Source organism: Drosophila obscura, unplaced genomic scaffold, assembly GCF_018151105.1.
Source record: "Drosophila obscura isolate BZ-5 IFL unplaced genomic scaffold, ASM1815110v1 contig_1, whole genome shotgun sequence".
NCBI lineage: Eukaryota > Metazoa > Arthropoda > Insecta > Diptera > Drosophilidae > Drosophila > Drosophila obscura.
In genome coordinates this window covers 7,087,939-7,106,395 of record NW_024542679.1, presented here as the reverse complement: position 1 = coordinate 7,106,395, position 18,457 = coordinate 7,087,939, and the positions used below count along the sequence as shown (strand labels likewise).

General features: G+C 47.1%; 1 long non-coding RNA gene across 1 annotated transcript; it reads left to right on the top strand.

Moving 5' to 3' along the window:
- Nucleotides 1–248: 248 nt before the first annotated feature.
- Nucleotides 249–17,234, top strand: LOC121404535. The gene is made up of 3 exons (XR_005968071.1): nucleotides 249–437; nucleotides 1,047–1,143; nucleotides 17,191–17,234. It is a non-coding gene; the product is annotated as an uncharacterized LOC121404535 (long non-coding RNA).
- The last annotated feature ends 1,223 nt before the right edge of the window (nucleotides 17,235–18,457 follow it).

Below are 18,457 nucleotides of genomic sequence, written 5' to 3'. Positions count from 1 at the left end.
AGATGGAGACGAAAATAAGAGCAGAAAATGTTCGTTCTGCATTAGCTGAAGCAAGAAGAGAGAGGATCGTGGCGAAGACGAGGAACTGTCGATTTCCAATGAGGCGTGGGAGAGCAATTAGGAAGAGAAACAGAAGGAGAGCCTGAAATGAGCTCAGCCGATAGCTCTCACAGCTTCCATAGTTCCTCCCGCACTTCATTCCAAATTCCAAGCGTTCATTTCCAAATCAGCTTCGCATTGTTTTGCTGCTTCGATCCGTGAAAAGCGCGAAACCGTAAAAATTCTGTAAATCCATCGGTAAAAACTGTCGCGTAGTGCGTAGATGCAGTGCAGTGTAGTTCGGCAGTGTTTAAAATTACAAAAATCCCCAAGCTTAAGTGTTTTGTGCGAAAAAAAGTAGTGCGTGGGTGGAAGCGGAACAAAGGCCAGAAAGAAATGTGTGTAAATATGTGCAAACGCAGTGAAGTGAATTACAGATGAAGTACATACATATCTGTACAGGGCACATATGTCAACATATTATTGAATGCATTTATTAATATTTTTACTGTGAAAATAAGCAGAGTTAACCAACGGAGCATCATCGGGTTCCGTTATGTCCAGAAGTGTCTCGTGTGTTTTTTTTCCATTCTGTCGCGCGTTGCTTGCGGTTTGTTTGCATGTGTGCGTGTAATAAGAATATGCAGAAAAGATACAAAGAGAGAGAGCGCGGGCACTCCAACTCGACCATGTAGTAGGCGAAGCAAAGAAGAGCAAAGTGTTACACTCTAATAAGGTGAGGCACTCCAAAAATTTTGAAGATGTCACCTCTCTCTCTCGCTCACGCACTCCAGCAGAATATGGGAGTATGCGTGGGAGTGTGCCCTCTAGTGTCTCAACCCTATAATTAATGCACCCAAAATGTGTGCTCTTATTGGAGTGTCTCTCGACAAATCGTTTTTCGTGTGCGTGGGCGGGCGATTGCGATGTTTAAATATCTAGAAAATAAGTGAAATTCGCGCGGGAAAAAGGCGATCGCAAGATTAAAAATTAAATTAAATATGCAGCGCTTAAGGTCATCATTTCATTGAGCAGCCACAGCAAGAAAAGAAGAGAACGAATGCAGCAATACCAATAAAACGGGACAACAATTAAGGTCAAATGGTAAGAGAAGGGAGGATATGAGGATATATATTTTTTTGTTATTCTTTAATATTCTCTTAAATATAAAAACAGATGCTCTGCGATTTGCATTGTTTTGCAGAACTGCAGTGAAATATCCCATCTTCCATACGCTTTCCACTTCTGACTGCATTCTGCTCACACAAAATCTAATTCAATTTAAATTCTCTCTGGATATCCTTCTATTACTGCCCCCCTACCCGTACTTGGCATGGATTCCTGATTGCCTGATCACTGTGTTTTCCCTAATTGAATGCTCTTTCAGCCCTGTTCTCGGTGCCTTGCAAATTGTTACCTTTCCGCCTAATGGAGGCTCTTGGACTCCTCCTGGACGCTCCTTGGACTCTTGGCCAAGAAATGTTGGTTCATAATTCATGGGTGGTTGTTGGGTGGCTGGTTGGGTGGTGGCCTGGGATGTGTGGACTGCGGTTGACGCTCCATGCAATTATGCGGCACAAAAAAACACCTTCGATTCCGCGAGCGAGCGCTAGGCGGACTCCCATAAAAGGCTCGCCTTCGATTCGAGTGGGCATATTATTTTATTTTAATTGAAACATTTATAGAACGGCCAGCAGCAGCAGCAGCAGAAACAGGAGAAGTAGTGGCGGGGGGGTTGCCACAGACGAGGCCGTTGCGGCAAGGTGTGAGAGAAAGAGACAATCGATTGAAGTGCCGATGTGTCGTAGTCGATGTCATTGATTTGCATTGGTGGAGTGCAGTGTTGTGGCGTGGATTGTATTGGATTGGGGGGTATGGGGCATGGTGCATCGGGTACGATGGAGACGACTCTCCATGTTGCACTGCTTGTCGCTTGTCACATTGACAGACGACGCTCCCCTCCTTGATGTTGCATGCCCAGGCCTCCTCCGGCCGCCTGCCGCTGACTGACAAACTACAAACGCAGACGCGTCTGCATGTTTGTTTAATTTTTTACTTAATTAAATTTGAATTTGTAATTTGCGCTCAACGCAAAACTATTTGGCGGCAGCAACAAAAACTACGGCACTACGGGACTACGACAAGGAAATCTGTAAGACATCTGCAAAAGCAACGTTCCTCGACGGCAATGCGGATACCCTTCCTTTGGGGCGAGAGAGTGTATATAGATTGAGAGGAGAGATATGCACTGCAGAAAAAGCAATTTTTTTCTGAACTTTCCAAGGAAAATCTTTCCCGTTTTGTGGAACCTTTTAATGCAAAATTAAAGAAAAAAAACGTTGGAAACCAAATTGTTGGACTCCCTGCGTCAAGATCACTCGACAATCGTTTCGAGGGTAGCAACAGATTCGACACACCAAACACCCACCATCTTTTTCGTGTTGAATGTTTTTTTTGTTGTTTTTTGTTGTTGTTTGTAGATGTTGCCTCTTAGCATTGAAAATGATGTACAAGTTGTTGCTGCGGCACAGACTAGAAGCAGGTGGAGTAGGAGAAGGAGGCCAATGCCTGTGCGCTGGTGCTGTGCCCCAAAGGAAGAGAACTGCAGTTGTGTCTGCCACGTTGGCCAGACGTTGCACTTGCAACACAGCACAACACTCCCACCCAGCACCCAGAGACTGCAGCCAGATCGCAGAGAGGCAGAAGATTTATCACATTGTTCCACAGATTGTCTGCAGATCTTTCACTATATAAAAATATATATAAATTGGGATCTTTGTGTGTGTGTGTGTGTGTGTGTGTGTGAGAGGCATGCACCCACAATCGAGAGGCGACTTGCGAGATGCGCGAGGACATGTGTGAAAAGTAGATGGAACTCTGCGGGCGCCCCTCGTCCGCCCGCCGAGCATTGAACTTCAATGCTGTTGCTGCTGTTGCTGCTGCTGCTGCTGCGAGGAAAACTATTTTGCCTCGTCTGTAATTTGCAATGATATGAGTGCCATGATATGCATTCCACCCAAAAAAAAAAAGAAAAAGAAAAAGAAATGAGGAAGATTCGCACTAAACAGATGTCGCGGGTAGGTGCAGGAGGTGGCTGCATGCACTCCCTGCGCAGTGGCAGTCGGAGAAAAGTGTCATCCACCATCCTCCATGCAGCGATGCGATGCCTTGGTCCAAGTGCTTGCCCCCATGTGTGGGGGAGTCGTCTGCTGCATCTGCTGCTGTTTCTGCTGTTGCATTGGAGGAGTCTGTCTGACTGACTGACTGTTGTTGCTCCATCCCATCCCATGTCCCATGTTGCATGTCAAATTGCATTAGATCATGACATTTCTGGGAAAACATAGACTTCATTTCTCTATAAATAGTCGTCGTAGAAGCCCAGCCACCCTAGCCGTCCCAGCCGATCATTCAAACTGTTGTCTGTGTGACGAATTTTATGTTTCAATCAGAGAATCGGACAAAACGGAGATTCACATAGATCTCTGAGGGAGAATCAAAAGTCTCTTTTGCTCCGGCGGTGGTCCAATCAAATATTTTAATAGGCCGCGCTCAAAGCGAATCGATTGGGTGGGGTGGTGAGGATTTGTTGTTATTGTTTTGTGTCTGTGGATCATCAAATCTCTTTCCCACACGAGAGAATCGGTAAATTAATAATCGGAAATCATTGGGCATTTCAATATTTCGAAAGTTTTTTAAGCACCGCGATTATTGGTCACCCACTGTGTCTGTGTGTGCCACAACCTTACGGCTCATGGCTCATGGCTGCCTCTAGCTTTTTGTCCAAATTCAAGTTAATTACTTTTCACTGCACTTGACTTTGGTCACACGCTCAATCTCTGGCACTGCCCCTCGCTGCTTGCAGCTCGCAACGTCCTCAGTCGTTGGCTGCTGCTGGCTGCTGCCTCTGCCACAGCAGCCACTGCCCGTTGGCTTTTCTCACCAGGGAAATCTTTCGCTCCCGCCAGCAAAAGCAGGAAACACACGCGCAGAGGAGACACATAAAGATATACGGAATCAAAAGGGAAAGAAGAGTAAGAAGAAAGGGTAAAGAGAGGGTAAAGAGTGGGGTGGAGAGAGAGAGAGAGGAGTGCATGTTAATTTTCCGCATGCTAAACTTTTAGCACAGTAGCAGCCGCCGCTGATGCCCCATTCCAAGCGCTAGAGAAGCGAAAGAGAGCCCGGCCCTGGACCTGGCCAGGCCTGGCCTCCTCCTGTAGGCATCGCGGGTGCCTGGGATTTCAGTGTGGATCTGGAATCAGCAGGAATCAGGGTGTGGGCATTGGTAACTGCCTTCCAACTGGCTGTCCCTGCCCCCCACCATCCTGCTTTTGGACATGCCTAAATCGCCGCTAAATTGTTATCTACGAGTGCGACGCGGCGCGGCATTTGCAGCTTTTCGGTCGTTTCGGGTGTTCTACCATTTTTGCCATTATACTCGTACCATTTAACCATCTTTTTGCCGCTCTTCTGGCATCTCTTTCGCTCTCTCTCCCTCTCTCTTTTCGGTTTGGTAATTAAAAACACATTCAATGTGCGGAAAATCACAGGCAGACATAAGCACAGCAGCAGCAGCAGCAGCAACATGCAGCATCAGCAGCCAGCCTCTACGTTGAGGCCTTAGAGTAGCGGGAGGGGATGTCCATTAACTCTTGTTTGTTGCAGCACCAATTTGACACATAATTCCATAACTCCATGCAACTCCACAGAGTGGCCAGAGTGCCTCCTACTCCTGCCTACTCCTGCCTCGCCTCCTCCCATGCTGCATTCTGATGCATTTATTTGCCTTTTTGGCAGTGCAAACAATTTTCGATTTATCGCCAGAACTCACGCGGTGACCACAGCACAGCAGAGCAGAGCAGAGCCCCCCATGCGTAGAGAAACGGAGCCTCCCAGCTGAATGAGAGGATTGGTTTTCGATAGAAAGAGAGGAGGAGGAGGAGGAGGAGGAGTAGGGGATATCGGGCAGTGCCTGGCCTGCCTGCCTGCCTGCCTGTGTGGCATGGCCTGTGTGTGTGGGTCGTGCGATTCTTGATCGTAATTGCATTTCATTACACGACTGGCCGTTGCTGTTGCTTATTGCCGTTGCCGTTGCCGTTGCCGTTGCCATTGCCATTGCAGTCGTTGCCTCAAGGTCGTGTCATTCAATTGGCAAAGTGCACATATTTACCATATTTACCATATTCTCCCCATCTAACTATCTACGAGTATATCTCGTGGTGTACATGTGGCATATCCAGAGAGCCCATAATCAATTGCAGATTTGTTTTATTGACTTTATTGTTGCGCGCGCGCGCTCGGGCCCCCAAGGGGCGGCAACTCTGCATTGGACATTTCGGACAGCAATGCAATTCCATTGGAAAAAAATAAGAACTCCATTCCGGTTGACAATCGAGCAGAATCGAAACGCATAGATATTCTTTTCTTTGTGGAGGTGATTGAAATTCTCTTTTTTCGTTCCTGTCTCTGGCAAAGGCCCCCTTGCATGTTTTCGCTTTTCTGCTAGGAAGGGCATAATTAATATTATTATTATTATATTTTTCTATTATTTTAATTTGCCCTTTTTTTTGGGCTGTCAAACTTTAACTGACAGTTAAGCTCCTCCATGTTGCATGGCCAATCTGCCAGTCCACTGCCGCTGCTGCTGCTGGAGTGTCTGGGCTCTTGGAAAATGAAGTGTTTTATGACATATTTAACATTTAAGCTACCATTTTAGCATTTTATGCATTATGCACATTATCCACTTAGCGCAAATTGCCCCCGCCGCCGCCCCCTGATACACACACACACATATACTCTTACACAAGTACACTCGTATATTAGGTGCGATGCCGCCACGCCAAAAAAAAAAGCCCCGAAAAGGAGTCAAGTGGATGGGGCAGGGTATATTCAGTAATAAGGTAATGCAGAACCAAGCTTGGGATTTGCAGTCCTGTGCATGAATTTACTGAATACATTTTTTAGGCAACTCTTAAAGATACGAGAGATAAATAACTTTAGTCATAATTTATAGTATAACCTACAGGACTAACCAAAATTGTTACAATCGGATTATTATTATTTTATTATTATTATTTTATTCTTATTATTTTATTATTATTAATTATTATATGCTTTTATTTTTGCTTTCTCTTTTCTGAAATTTATTAAATATTAAATTACTGTGGCTAGAGTTAATATAAACATTCTTAGATCCCTGTAGGGAATATTCCTATTGTATATTCATGCAGGACTCTGCACCTTACCCCTGTCATTGACATACCTTTTGGAAGAGAAGCACACAAAATATAAAAACCGTAGCAGAATTTGTGACAGCTCGTAAATAAAAAAATTAATTTCTCTGCTTTTTTTCGCAATTTTTTTTGTTTTTTTGCATTGCCGTTGGAACACGCGATGATGACGCGACAGAGAGTCCTTGCTGCTGCCCGCTGCTGCTTTCAAGCAGTTCCTCATTTGTAACTGTAATTATTGTATGGGAATGGGTTGTGGAGGTGGGGCCAGACAGAGGCGGAGAAAAATTGACCAAAAATATTTGCAGGGAATGTTTTTTTTTTTCGGCCGAAAGATAATGGGAAAAGGGGGAGTGGAGAGGGATATAGCTAGTTCATTGTTTGCATCGGATTTTGATGGTGGTGGGAAGCGGGGAGGGGTGTGGATTTAGTGCCGTCGCGGATTAAGGCAAACATTTGTGATGGCAAAGGCCCAAGCAATTTGCTCGCCGAGTACCCCCCACACCACGCCACGCCACAGCACACCACACTGCGTATGTGTAATCTCTAGAGAAAGAGAAAAAGAGAAGGGGAAGAGCGTGGAGAGGGAGTGGTAAGGTGGAGTGGGACGGGCAGGGGAGGGAGGACACCTATGGCTAACTTCATTAGGCGCCAAATTAAGCGATAAAACTGTAAGAAATTCATTAAGCAAATTCTCATGACCAAACAAGGCGCAAACACAGCCGACGCCGCCGCCGCCGCTGCGCCGCAGCAATAGATCGGCGACAGAAAGAGCTATGTATAAGAGGGGCAGCAGCAGAAAAGAAAGAGAGCGGAGGAGGAGGCAAAGAGTAACAAAAGATTAGCAGTTTAAGTGGGCAGAGAGAGAGAGGAGTTAAGGGGCGAACAGCAGCCAAAAGAAGTGGCAGTGGCCCTCTCGCATGAGAGAAAGGTTAGCAAACCGAATGATGAAATACCCCAACTAAATATGGGATTAAAATAGGGGGGGGGAGCAGACGAAACTTTAACTCTCTGGAATCTCGGGAATAAAGGAGCATCCACTTTTCGTTACTCCAAAGTATTGAAAAGATTTTTGCACTGGAAATTGAATTTATTTCATTTCTATTTCTACGTTTACTGGTATACCTGGAACTCCTTTTGACTACAATCTTTTCATAATTCTGGCTGTAAATCTATTCTATAGTAAGCTTCAGCTGCTGCCACATTTCGTACCCTGCTTCATGGCCCCATCGATAGGGTATTTTTCTTCGTGAAAAAATGGAAAGGCAACCAGTTGAAAATTTGTTTTGTGCCGAAACAAAAACAAAAAAAAATAAACAAAAAGAGTTGCGCAGGCGCACAGATTCGATTGGGCGAATGTTCGTTCAACTTCGGTTGTCTCTCCGTCTGTCTGTCTCTCTGTCTGTCTCTCTGTCCGTATTTCTGGCGGCGTGTGAACGCGCCCGTCTCTCTGTTGCTTTTGTATGTAAACTACACGCATGTACAGACGTACTTTCGATAGCGATCTTTGCAGGCAGCAGCAGCAGCAGCAGGGTGAGCGGGAGGAAACGCAGGCAGGAGCTGGCAGCTTGGAGCTTGCATCTTGGAGCCTTGGGGGCTGCTGTTGCGGCACTTTCATGGCAGTTGCCATTAATTAATTGAGGCGCAAGCGCGCGCCTGCGTTGCTCATCGGATGAGGATCAGAGGAGGCTTCTGCTGTCAGGCCTTCCTTTTGTTTGCTTTAACCAATGCCCAATCTCCGAAAGAATCTTTCTGCCACACTCTTTGTGGCATGTTGCTGCATGTGCCCCCAGGCCGTCTCTCCCTGTCTCTCTGCACTCTCTAATGGCCACCGATATCGTAGCTAATCCATTTAATTATTATTTATATCAAGATTACACCAGCGATGAGCGCCGCCGCCTTGTCTGTTGCTCTCGACAACACTTTGGGGGCACACAGAACCACTCAGACACACAGACACACAGAGACACAGAGACAGGGTGCCACATTCAGGGGGGGCGGGTGGTGGGGGGTGCCCAAAGCCAAAGCCGGGGGGAGAGAGAAGAAAAAAAAACTGCATTGAGAAATGCAATTAAAGTCATTTGCTGCCGCAATGGCGACATAAAATGCGCCTTCGTTGCGGCGGCGTCGGCGTCGTCGGCACTTTTTGCATGCCGCCGCGGCCTTTTTTTATGCCCCGCCACAACAGAACGAACAGGATGCCACAACAGGCAGCAAAAACGGGATAAATGGGCTGGAAACGAAACGACTTAAGGGGTACCCTGGCTGGCGATGGCAAAGGATTTGGAGGCAGCAGAAAGGGAGAGAAGACCAGAAGTGATGCAGTGCTTCAATGGAATGTATTAAATACAAATACAAATTACGGTGTTTCACGTTTCCAATAATGAAGAGAGCACTTGAAAAGGTTGCTGTTGAGAATTGCAGCGCTACGAATTTTTACCAACCATTTTTCTGATGTTTAAGGGATTTTGAACACCGCACTACCATTACTATATTATATATATTATATAATATTAATATACACATATATATATTATTATTATATTATATTATTATTATATATTTAATATAATATATTATATATTATTCATTCTCCGTATCGAAATATTCTTCATATTTAGTATGATTTCTGAATATTAAAATATTTTGAATGGATTTTCGCTGAGATATTTACTGCAATGGGCACCAATCGATATCGACCGTTTTCCCATTCTTTGCAGTATGTCAAAGACTTTTTCTATGTTAAGATTTCCATAATTTCAATCTCATATTTCTTTTCTTTTCTTTTACTTTTCTTTTGGCCTCTCTATTAATTTTGTTCTTTTATGTGACATTCTCTTCGTTTAGTCTAACGAACCCTTCGCACTCAATCGATAGGGTATGGGCGTTGGCAGTGGATAAAAAAAAATGCGACGGCAATCGCCCGGCAGTCCGCCCGTCCCCCCGTTCGTCCCGTACCACGAGTGGCGGTGGCTGTTAAAAACCTCCTACTTTTCCTTCGCATTTCCGCTCATAATGATCATGGGACCCGACCGACCCGTTCACGATGATTGCATTGCGTGGCAGCATTGCCTCCTGATGATGGGATTTGAATGTTGCCACACACTCCCCCTACCCCCTACCCCCTGCTCCCAGCCACTCTCTTTGGGAGTTCCTCTCTCGCTCCATTCTCTGGCTATCTCTTTTTATTTTATGTGCTTTTGTGCATCGTGGGAGCATAGTTTTTGTTGTTGTTGTTGTTTTTGTTTCCTTATGAACTCTTTCTCCATGACTGCTGCACCTGTTGGCCAAGAGCAGCAGAAGGCCAACGAGGCCAATGGGCCATAAGTTACGTCCTGCAGTTGATGCCACAGAGATGATGATAAGCCCCAAAAGGCTGAGGTGCACGCAACAAACAGCTCGTAAACAGAGCAAACTTTTTCGTCTCTAATAAATTCAACTCTTGCACTTAGTAAATCTCAACGCTGGAGCAGGAGCAGCTCCTCGCTCGCTCGCTCGCTTTTCCTTGGTGCACTTCATCATCGAAGTGCAGGCAGCAGCTAGAGCAGCAGGCAGGAGAGAGCGGCTGCCTCTTGGCTCTTGGCTTTGGCTGCTTTTTTATGCACAATTTACTTTGGCCAAAAGTCGCATAAATCTCCAGGGCCCCAGAGAGAGAGAGAGAGCGAGAGAGAGAGGGAGAGGGAATCGTAGAAGACAGACCCCAAGCTAAAGTTGGAGTCAGAAGAGCTGCAAAAGCCTGAAGCAAAGGTAAAATGCTACCCACAATCCCCGCACACAAAACACTTAAGTGCCATAAAAGAGATTTTTATTATGTCTTCTGTGCCCCATGCAGCCTGCACCATGCCCCAGAAGAGCTAGGAGCAGAGAGAGAGAGAGGAGTGGCAGCAGCCTCCCTAAATGGGAGAGCGAGATTCCAACTCCTTCGCTTATTGTGGCCCCTTTATGTGGGAAGGATACCCTTGACAGAAGCTTGCGGCCAGTCCAAAGGCAGGTTGTGGCATGCTGCAACCCTTGAAGGAATTTTGTGGCATCCAGGAAGTTTCGGGCATGAAGCAAGTGCAAGTTTGTGGCATGTTTAAGCCACCGATTAGCTGCAGTGCAGGGATTAGGGTCACTTTCTCTCTGTTCATTTTTACTGCCCAAAGTTAGGGTATTTCTTCTTCCACTTGATGGCTATCTCTCTCTCTCTCTCTCTCTCTCTCTCTCTCTGTGTGTGCTTGCCACATTTTGTCTGTGGAGTTCTGGTGGAGCATCTTCATGCTGCCTCGATGATTGGCTTGGGCCCCCTGCCCCGTTTGCCTGTCTGTCTCTCTGTCTGTCTGTCGTTTACTTGTTGCTCATCCACCTACAGCCACACAGCCACAGCCGCAGTCGCAGTCGTAGACGGAGTTCCACTCCCATCTCTCAGCCTCCTTCTCTGCTGCCTCCTTCTCCTGTTGCTGTCGCTGTCGCTGTCTCTGCTGTCTGTGGCAGAAGCTTATGCAAATTGCGGGAATTGTGGGTGTCAGGGGGGGAGCGGGGGTTCTGCCACGTGAGTGAGTGATTCGGAGGCGAGTGATAGACTTGTTGGCATCGTTGACATTTCGTCAGCACTTCTTCCTGCCTGCCTGCCTGCCTGCCTGCCTGCCCGTTGCTGTTTGGGGCAAGTGACTTGTGGCACTGGCAGTGGCAATGTCTTCCGCTGTAAGTGCAGATGAGGATCAATGTCTTTCGCTCTCTCATTTAAGCAGAGGGAAATCGGAGAAGGAAAGAGAAGGTGATTCGATTGCTGTATCATGATGCAGCGCCCACTAAAACCAGAGGAGAGAGAGGACAGAGAGACACTTCTGTGGCTTCTGCCACATCTGCGTGGGCACCAAACAAGCAGCCCTCCCCTAACCACAAGTACAGGTTATTCTCCGAGGAAATCCAAACCCCAGTAAGTGCCCACAGGGATCCGATCCTCTTGGCAGCCTGCATGAGGATTTCGCCCTTCCTCCGGGGAAAGATGCCTGGAATTTCAATCATTGATAATTCTCCTGCCTGCATCGCCATTCTTTGTTTTTGCCCACTACTCGAGTGTGGAGCCTTCAATCTATTATCTTTTCTAGCGGAAAACACCTCTCTGGAAAATGGAAAACTCATTGCGTTGCGGCCTTTTCATTAGAGTTCATTAGTTGCAATCAACCCGGCCAAATGGACAAGAAACAATTATCACGGCTACGCCTTGAAAATGCAGAGGGGGAAAATGCAGCAACAGCCACAGCGACAGGCAGCATCGGGGCATGGGCATGGGCATGGGGCAGTGGAACAACACCCAGGCATCGCACTGCACTCTTCGAGTCTCGGACGCGGTCTCGGACTCCGACATCGACAATCTGTTGACCTTCGCCGTCGTCTGACGCCCGCCCATAGGCTGTGCCGCCTCACAGTTGCCACAGTTTTTGCCCCACAGCTGCTGCCTGCGCGACTTGTGTCTTGTGGCCAACAAAGTAACAAGCATTGGCTTTGCTTTGGGGCTCTGTGGCCCCCAAGTCGCTGTCTGTCGTTTCTATGAAACATGTGGCTAGCCATAGGCACAGCCGCAGCCGCAGCCAGAGTCTCCTCCTGCCTGGCTGTGCTCCCCCTTGTGCTACCTGCTGCAGTGCACCTTCCACTGCTCCGCTCTTGATCATCGTCTTCTCTACTTCTCTCAGACCAAAAGATCTCTATGGAGTCGAGTGGTAGAGTCTCTCTCTCTCTCTCTCTCTCTCGCTCGCTCGCTGTCCGTCGCTCGCTTTCAATGGCGTTATTTATGTTTATTACCTCTAAGGTCGTTCGTTACTCGACCAGGCGACCAAGCCAAGGCGTCTTGGCCCGGCCAATACTCGTACGTGTGTACGTGTGTCTCTGGTCTGTGGCTTGTCTGTATGTTGTTGTTCTTGTTGTTGCTGTCGCCGCTGTGTTGATACTATTTTGTACGCAGATATCAGTAAATTTAGATTTAAAGTGAATGCGCGCGTTGAGTGTCAAATGCGCCAAAGTGTCAAAAGACACACACACACACACACACACACACGCGCAGGAAAGTTGTGTTTTATACACAGATACCCTTTGCCAAAAAGGATGGTTTTGTTATGCAGCGAAGGATGGTAGATGGGACATCCATTCCGAATCATTTTTACCTTCCAATTGTAGCCAGAAAATGCACCTCTCGAGTTTCCACAGTACGAACTCCTTTCGCTTAGGGGAACTTTTCTGTACAGATAAGCAACATTGTTGCCCTAGGGAATGCTGGAATGGAATGGAACAGAGGTATTAGTGATGGTAAAAAAAAATAAAATAAATAAAAAAATAAATAAAATAAAAGAGAGCAAAGCAAGCAGTTCTCCTTTGGCTATCTTTGCAGGGTATCCAATGGCTCGACTATACTTTCTAGTCTTCCTTGTCTGCCTCCCCTGCTGCACTGTTGTCTGTTTGCTGTTGTTGCTCTTGTTATAAGCGTGTTGCTGCAGGACGTATTACAAGATCTCATTCGGATCGGATCGGAATTGGAGTCAGCAAGCAGCCAGCCGCCCAGCCGCCCAGCCGCCCAGCCGCCCAGCCTCCCGCCTGACTCTGACTGACTGCCTCTCCATCTCGGCACCACTGCACCTCGTGCGCCTCTCTGCCATTCGCCTGCTTCGCCTGCGCCACAAACTCTTTGCACCTGTTGCACTGTTTGTTGTTTCTGTCGCCTTGTGGCTTACAGTTATGTAGAGCTGCTGCTGCTGCTGCTGCTGCTTGCTACTCCGCTCGATGGAGCTCAGCTCCCCATATATGGAACGAGCATAAATTTCCAATTGTTTTGGTTTTGTGCCGCCCGCCCGCTTTATGAAGACATTCAATTGGCAAACAGAAACAGAAACACAAAAACGCATATTTTATTTACGACTCTTGCAACAAAACAAAACGAGACAGAAAGAGAGAGAGAGACAGAGACAGAGCAAGTAAGAGAGAGAGAGAGAGAGATACACTGCTGTGAAAGAGATAAATATATGTATGTATGTATTTATGGTGAAAGAAAGAGATAGCAATAGCAATACGCACTGTGATTTCTTGTTGTTGTTGCTGTTGTTGTTGTTGTTGTTTTTGTGCTAATTTTATCACTTTGTGCCGTCGCTCTGCCGTCACGACTTCTGACAGCACATAAATATGCTCATAATTTATTAATACGGTAAATGTTGCATGCAATCATTCCTTCCACACGGCGACAAAACCCCAAATGCAACAACAGTCTCTGAGTGTGTGGAGAGAGAGAGATGGTGAGAGAGAGAGAGGAGTGGTGGAGCGGCACAGCATCCGAGGAGCAACAAGTGGCCTCCGAAAAACGAAGTAAACTTCAGCTGTGAGTCTCTCCTGGGTGGGAGGGGGCAGGAGGTGGCAGTGCTACTATGCGGAGAACGGCGACTACTGGAGAAGTGGAGAGCGGTTGAATACCCTAGAAAGGTTAGAGATAAGTCATGGATATCTTAGGGTATAGTCAGAAATATATAGACATAATTGGTTGAAAATTCCCCTCGCTGAAAGTATTCCGTTAATACTGCGAAGCGTTCCATTACATTGTACATTTTTTTACGTATTTTATTCCTTAAATCTTTCCCTAATAGAGACTTACGACAAGTATGCAAATCTTGACCTAATATATTTATTTAATTAATTAGATTTAATTACCTAGAGTACGTCCCTAGCTAAGTATTATGCTGGGTGGGGAGGTCTCTTCGCCGGAGTCGTGTACATTGGACTATGACCCACAGAAAATAATCATCAAGGAATAGATATACACCTCAGAAGGCACTCCTTCGCACTCCTTGTGCAAAAACAGATCACGAAAGAGAGTGGATGCCACACCGACAGGGTATCTGCCGTGTAAACTTTATTCAATATTAACTGGAGCACTCGACACGCACCGTCGTACATATAGTGTATAGCGATGGAGTGCGCGAAGAGCGGGGAATGGGGAGTGTAGAGATATGTATCTGCAGACTGCATAAATAATAATTTCATCATTGTGCGTCCGCAGCGGTCGGAGAGATGATTTATTTTTGTTGAGGCCATAAAAGGATTTGCTTTTGGCGAGGGTAACCCTCGGGTAGTAGTTGCTGTACCCGTACCCGGTACCCCTTGTTCTCCCTCATCCCTCAGCTCTCTCATGGCACAGACACAGCGTCCAGGAGTCACCTCTTGCTCTTGCTACCATCTCTCATCCGCCTTCTTGCCCTCTCCCATCCACCCATCTCACTCACTCATAAAAAGCCTTCTGCAGTCACCGCCGCATCAGCTTTTTATTTAAAATGATTATTTTATTTTTTTGTATTTTTATTTTTTTTATTTTTCTATTTTTATTGTCTCAATAATTGCAGTTATCAATAATTTATCAGTACTCCCATCTATGCCCCTCTTCCGCCAATTCCCTTTTCGATTGCTAATTTAATTTTCGGCCTCACTCCGAGCGACCCCTGCCCCTCCCTCACACTCGCTACATCAAGCGACAACGACACTCTGTCTGACAGTCGTGTCATTCTGCTTCCTTTGCTGAGTGCTTGCTTGGTTGGGGAGGGGTGGGGAGGGGGCAAGGAAGGCGCGTAGAATGGAAGCTTTGGCGAAATATTTATAGCAATAATTTATTGTAGTTTGGAATTTATTGTCTACGACACACGTTTCAATTGTTTCGCCCTGCACTGCACGCTCCATCTTTGCGCTCTCCTTTCGATTCATTCCTTTGGATGTTAGAGAAATTGAGAAATAGCAACAAGAGAGTGGGATAGAGAGAGGGGGAGCGGGAGGAATGAATTGAGAATCGTTTGGCAAGGCAGCAGCAGCAGCAGCCAGAAGCAGCCAGCAGGCACTTAGCGAGGAGGAGGCGCGACTGCAGCCATCATTTGACACTTGCGAGATTTATCGCCAGTGCTGAGGCATTTCTAAGATTCCAAAGGAGACAGCAGCCAGCAGGAGGAGTGCAGACCCCAAGGAGCAGTCCGCAAAACTAATGGAATCTTAATTTAGCAGCAGATCCAAAATAAAGCCAAAGCCACAGACAAACGGAGAATCGAGAGGGAAATTCCATTTCCAATGGAAAGAAAATGCCTCAAAGAAGGAGCCAGCAGCAGCAGCAGCAGCGGGAGAATCGACTTGTAAATTGAATTAAAATGATTGCAAACTGACGAAAGGGTTGCCTTGCCGAAGTGCATTGGCACTGGCATTGGCATTGCAGGTGCCGCCAGCCGCCACAAAATTAACGCCGCCGAATGCAACCAATAATTACAATACAAGTGCAACGAGCGCAGCGCTGCGCAGCGCTTCGTTAACCCTCGCCTTAAAAGGAGTGTCCGTCTCGGCTGTGGCATCTCCATTGAGGACGAGGAGGCAATGGCAATGTCAATGTCCAAGCGGCGGATAATTGGCCTGGCCTCCACTCTCCATTCTCCTTCTCCTTTCTTTCGGCTGCCTGCAGTTACTGCCTTCAATTTGTGGCAGAGAGAACTACAAGAGCCACCCTCGTCGTGTGGAGTTGTCTCCGGTTGCAACTCCCCCTCCCCCTCCCCCGCCTTCGGCAGCGATGGATGGATGTGGCTGCCACCGGTTGTTGCATTATGCATGCTGATTGAGCAACATTTTTGTGTGTGCAACCCACTGACAAAACAACGCGCCTATCGACAGACAATCAACAAGCAGCAGCCAGCAGCCAGCAGCAGCCAGCAGCAGCAGGAACGAGTGGCAGCAACAACCAACATCCTTTCCACCTCCGCGTCCGTTATGCGGCAGCAGCAGCAGCGGCAGCAGCAGAGGCACTTCCTGTCCGCCACAATCTTTCATTCATGAAATTTGTTGCCTCTTGTCATTGTTTGTGTTGCAAATCAAATGCCAGCCAGCCAGTCAGGCAGTCAGGCAGTCAGCCAGCCGCTGGCTGCCCCACAACTGTTGCTGCCGCATAAATTGCTGCCCCTTTCGGTGCGGACTGTGTGCTCCACTTTGTGGCAGGCCAGCAGCAAATCTCTGAGGCAGCTCTGCAGCGTTCATTTTTTTGTTTTCTTTTTTTTTTTCGAGTTATTTTAACGAATTTATTTGCCGCTGCGTTTTCATGGTCACAGCACAGCAACAACCAACAGCCAACAGCCAGCCAACAATTTAATGTAATTTAAATGACGTGCCCCACGGACAAAGTCGAAGGATGGAGGACACTTGAGGACACAGTGCCAGAGAGCGAGAGCGAGAGAGAGAGAGGTGGACAGGGGGACAGGGGGATGTGCTTGGAGGACAGGTGCAGCGCTCTGTGGGAGTATCGCAGTTTCGTTCGCATTTTTCCCTCAAGCGGCGGCCTCTTTGTTGCAGGCAGCGATGCGACATTGACGACAACGACAACAGCGACAACGACGACAACAACGACAGGCGAATGTCGCTATCAAGTTGTGTGTGTCTCGCTGCGCCTCCCCTGCACCTTGAATCCTGCTCCTGCACCGCTCCTGTTGCATGCCTCGCATCCCTCCACACTCTGTTTTTTTTTTTTTTTTTTTTTGGTTTTGGAACGACACATTTTAATGATGAGTCGACTTCGGATCCAGCAGTCGTTGGGGCTACTCTTGGAATTGGGCTGCAACAGGGGGCACCCCCTCCCGTACCCCCTACCCCTTCTACCGTGTGATGTCTCTGCTGTGGCGGCTGCTGCTGCTGCAACAAGGGAAATGCTAATTTGTGTGTGTCGCTTTGGCTCTTGTCTCTCGTCTCTGGGCTGGGCTTTAAATACCTTTATTGAGAGACCTCTCCCTGTCTCTCTCTCACGCTCTCTCTCTCTCTCTCTGATACCCTCGCATTAATGCAGGACAGAGATTCAAGAGATTTTCTATGCGCCTGAAAATGGCAGAATTTGTACCTCTCTCTTTTTCTGTTAATTATTTTAAACTAATGAAAAATCTCTTGTCTTTTTTAGCCTGCGCCTGGACCATTGTGGAGAATTTCCCTGTTACTTGAGGGGTAAGTAATTAACTATTAAAAAAAAAAGGATTTATTGGATATTTTACTGCTCCGATAAGAGAAGGTGGGCAAAATACAGGAAATAATAGAGGAAAAATAATTGTTATTACATTAGGGATTTCATTTAATTCTGAATTCATAAAAGTCATAAAACATTTCTCATCTTTCGGTGTTCTCCAGAGCAATCGAATACGCAGGCAACTTCTGTGTGCCAGGGTAACTCTGCTTCTATACAGCATCTCGCATCTTGCTCTCCTCTTTGTTTTTGTCTTCTCCTCTCTCATTGGGGGCTTTAATCAGTCATTCAGTCGTTTGCTTAAATTGAGTTGCCGTTGTCGTTGCCGTCGTCGTCGCCATCGTCAGATATGTTGGCCCTTTTGCATCTCTCTGTATCCCCCCCTCCACGCTCCCGTCTGCTCCATACATCTGCTGCACCAAATTAAAGAGGTATCTCCTCTGTAGACAGACATTTGCGTGGGTTGCGGCTGCTCTGCTGTCTTGGGAACTGGCTGGGAATGGGAATTCGAATGGGGAATCGGAATCGGGGAGTTGTCGTTTGACAAACAAAGTGGGGATCGAATCGTTTGTTACACGCGCATTAGGTGGCATGGTGGCAGGTGTGGCAGGTGTGGCAGATGGCTAAGCAGCCGCAAAATACTCTTAATTGGATATTGATTCCAGATTCCAGAGTGCCAATCAATGCGATGCTTTCCATAACGAATGGGAAATGGAAAAGGGTTGCCCCAAGATGGGAAAACTTTAGTTCCCAGCGAACAAGAAAAGAAAAACACACAGAGAACCCACAGAGGGAAAAGTGTGGAAATATGTGGGGCACACAATCGAATATCGCGAGTCAAATTGTCACCGCATTATGCCCCAATCAATGGCTGCTGCATCCATCCCATCCCATCCCCTCCCATCCATTCATCAATTGAAGTCCCACGGGGTGGGCTGTGGAGGGAGGGGGCAAGGGCTAGGCTGACAATTGATTTCAATTTGCAAAACGAAATCGAAATGAAATCAGTGACAAAACAAACGATACACCCGCATCTATCAAAGGGGTGGGATGGTGGGGTGGTGCTGCGTTGCTTAATTGATGCTGCCACACGGAACGAAGCGAAAGAGTGTTGTGTGTGTATGTGTGTGTGTGCTAGAATTGTGGCTGCCATTCGTTTCACTTTCGCCCCCCCAGAGGGGCACCAGGCACTGATTGCTGGCCCTGG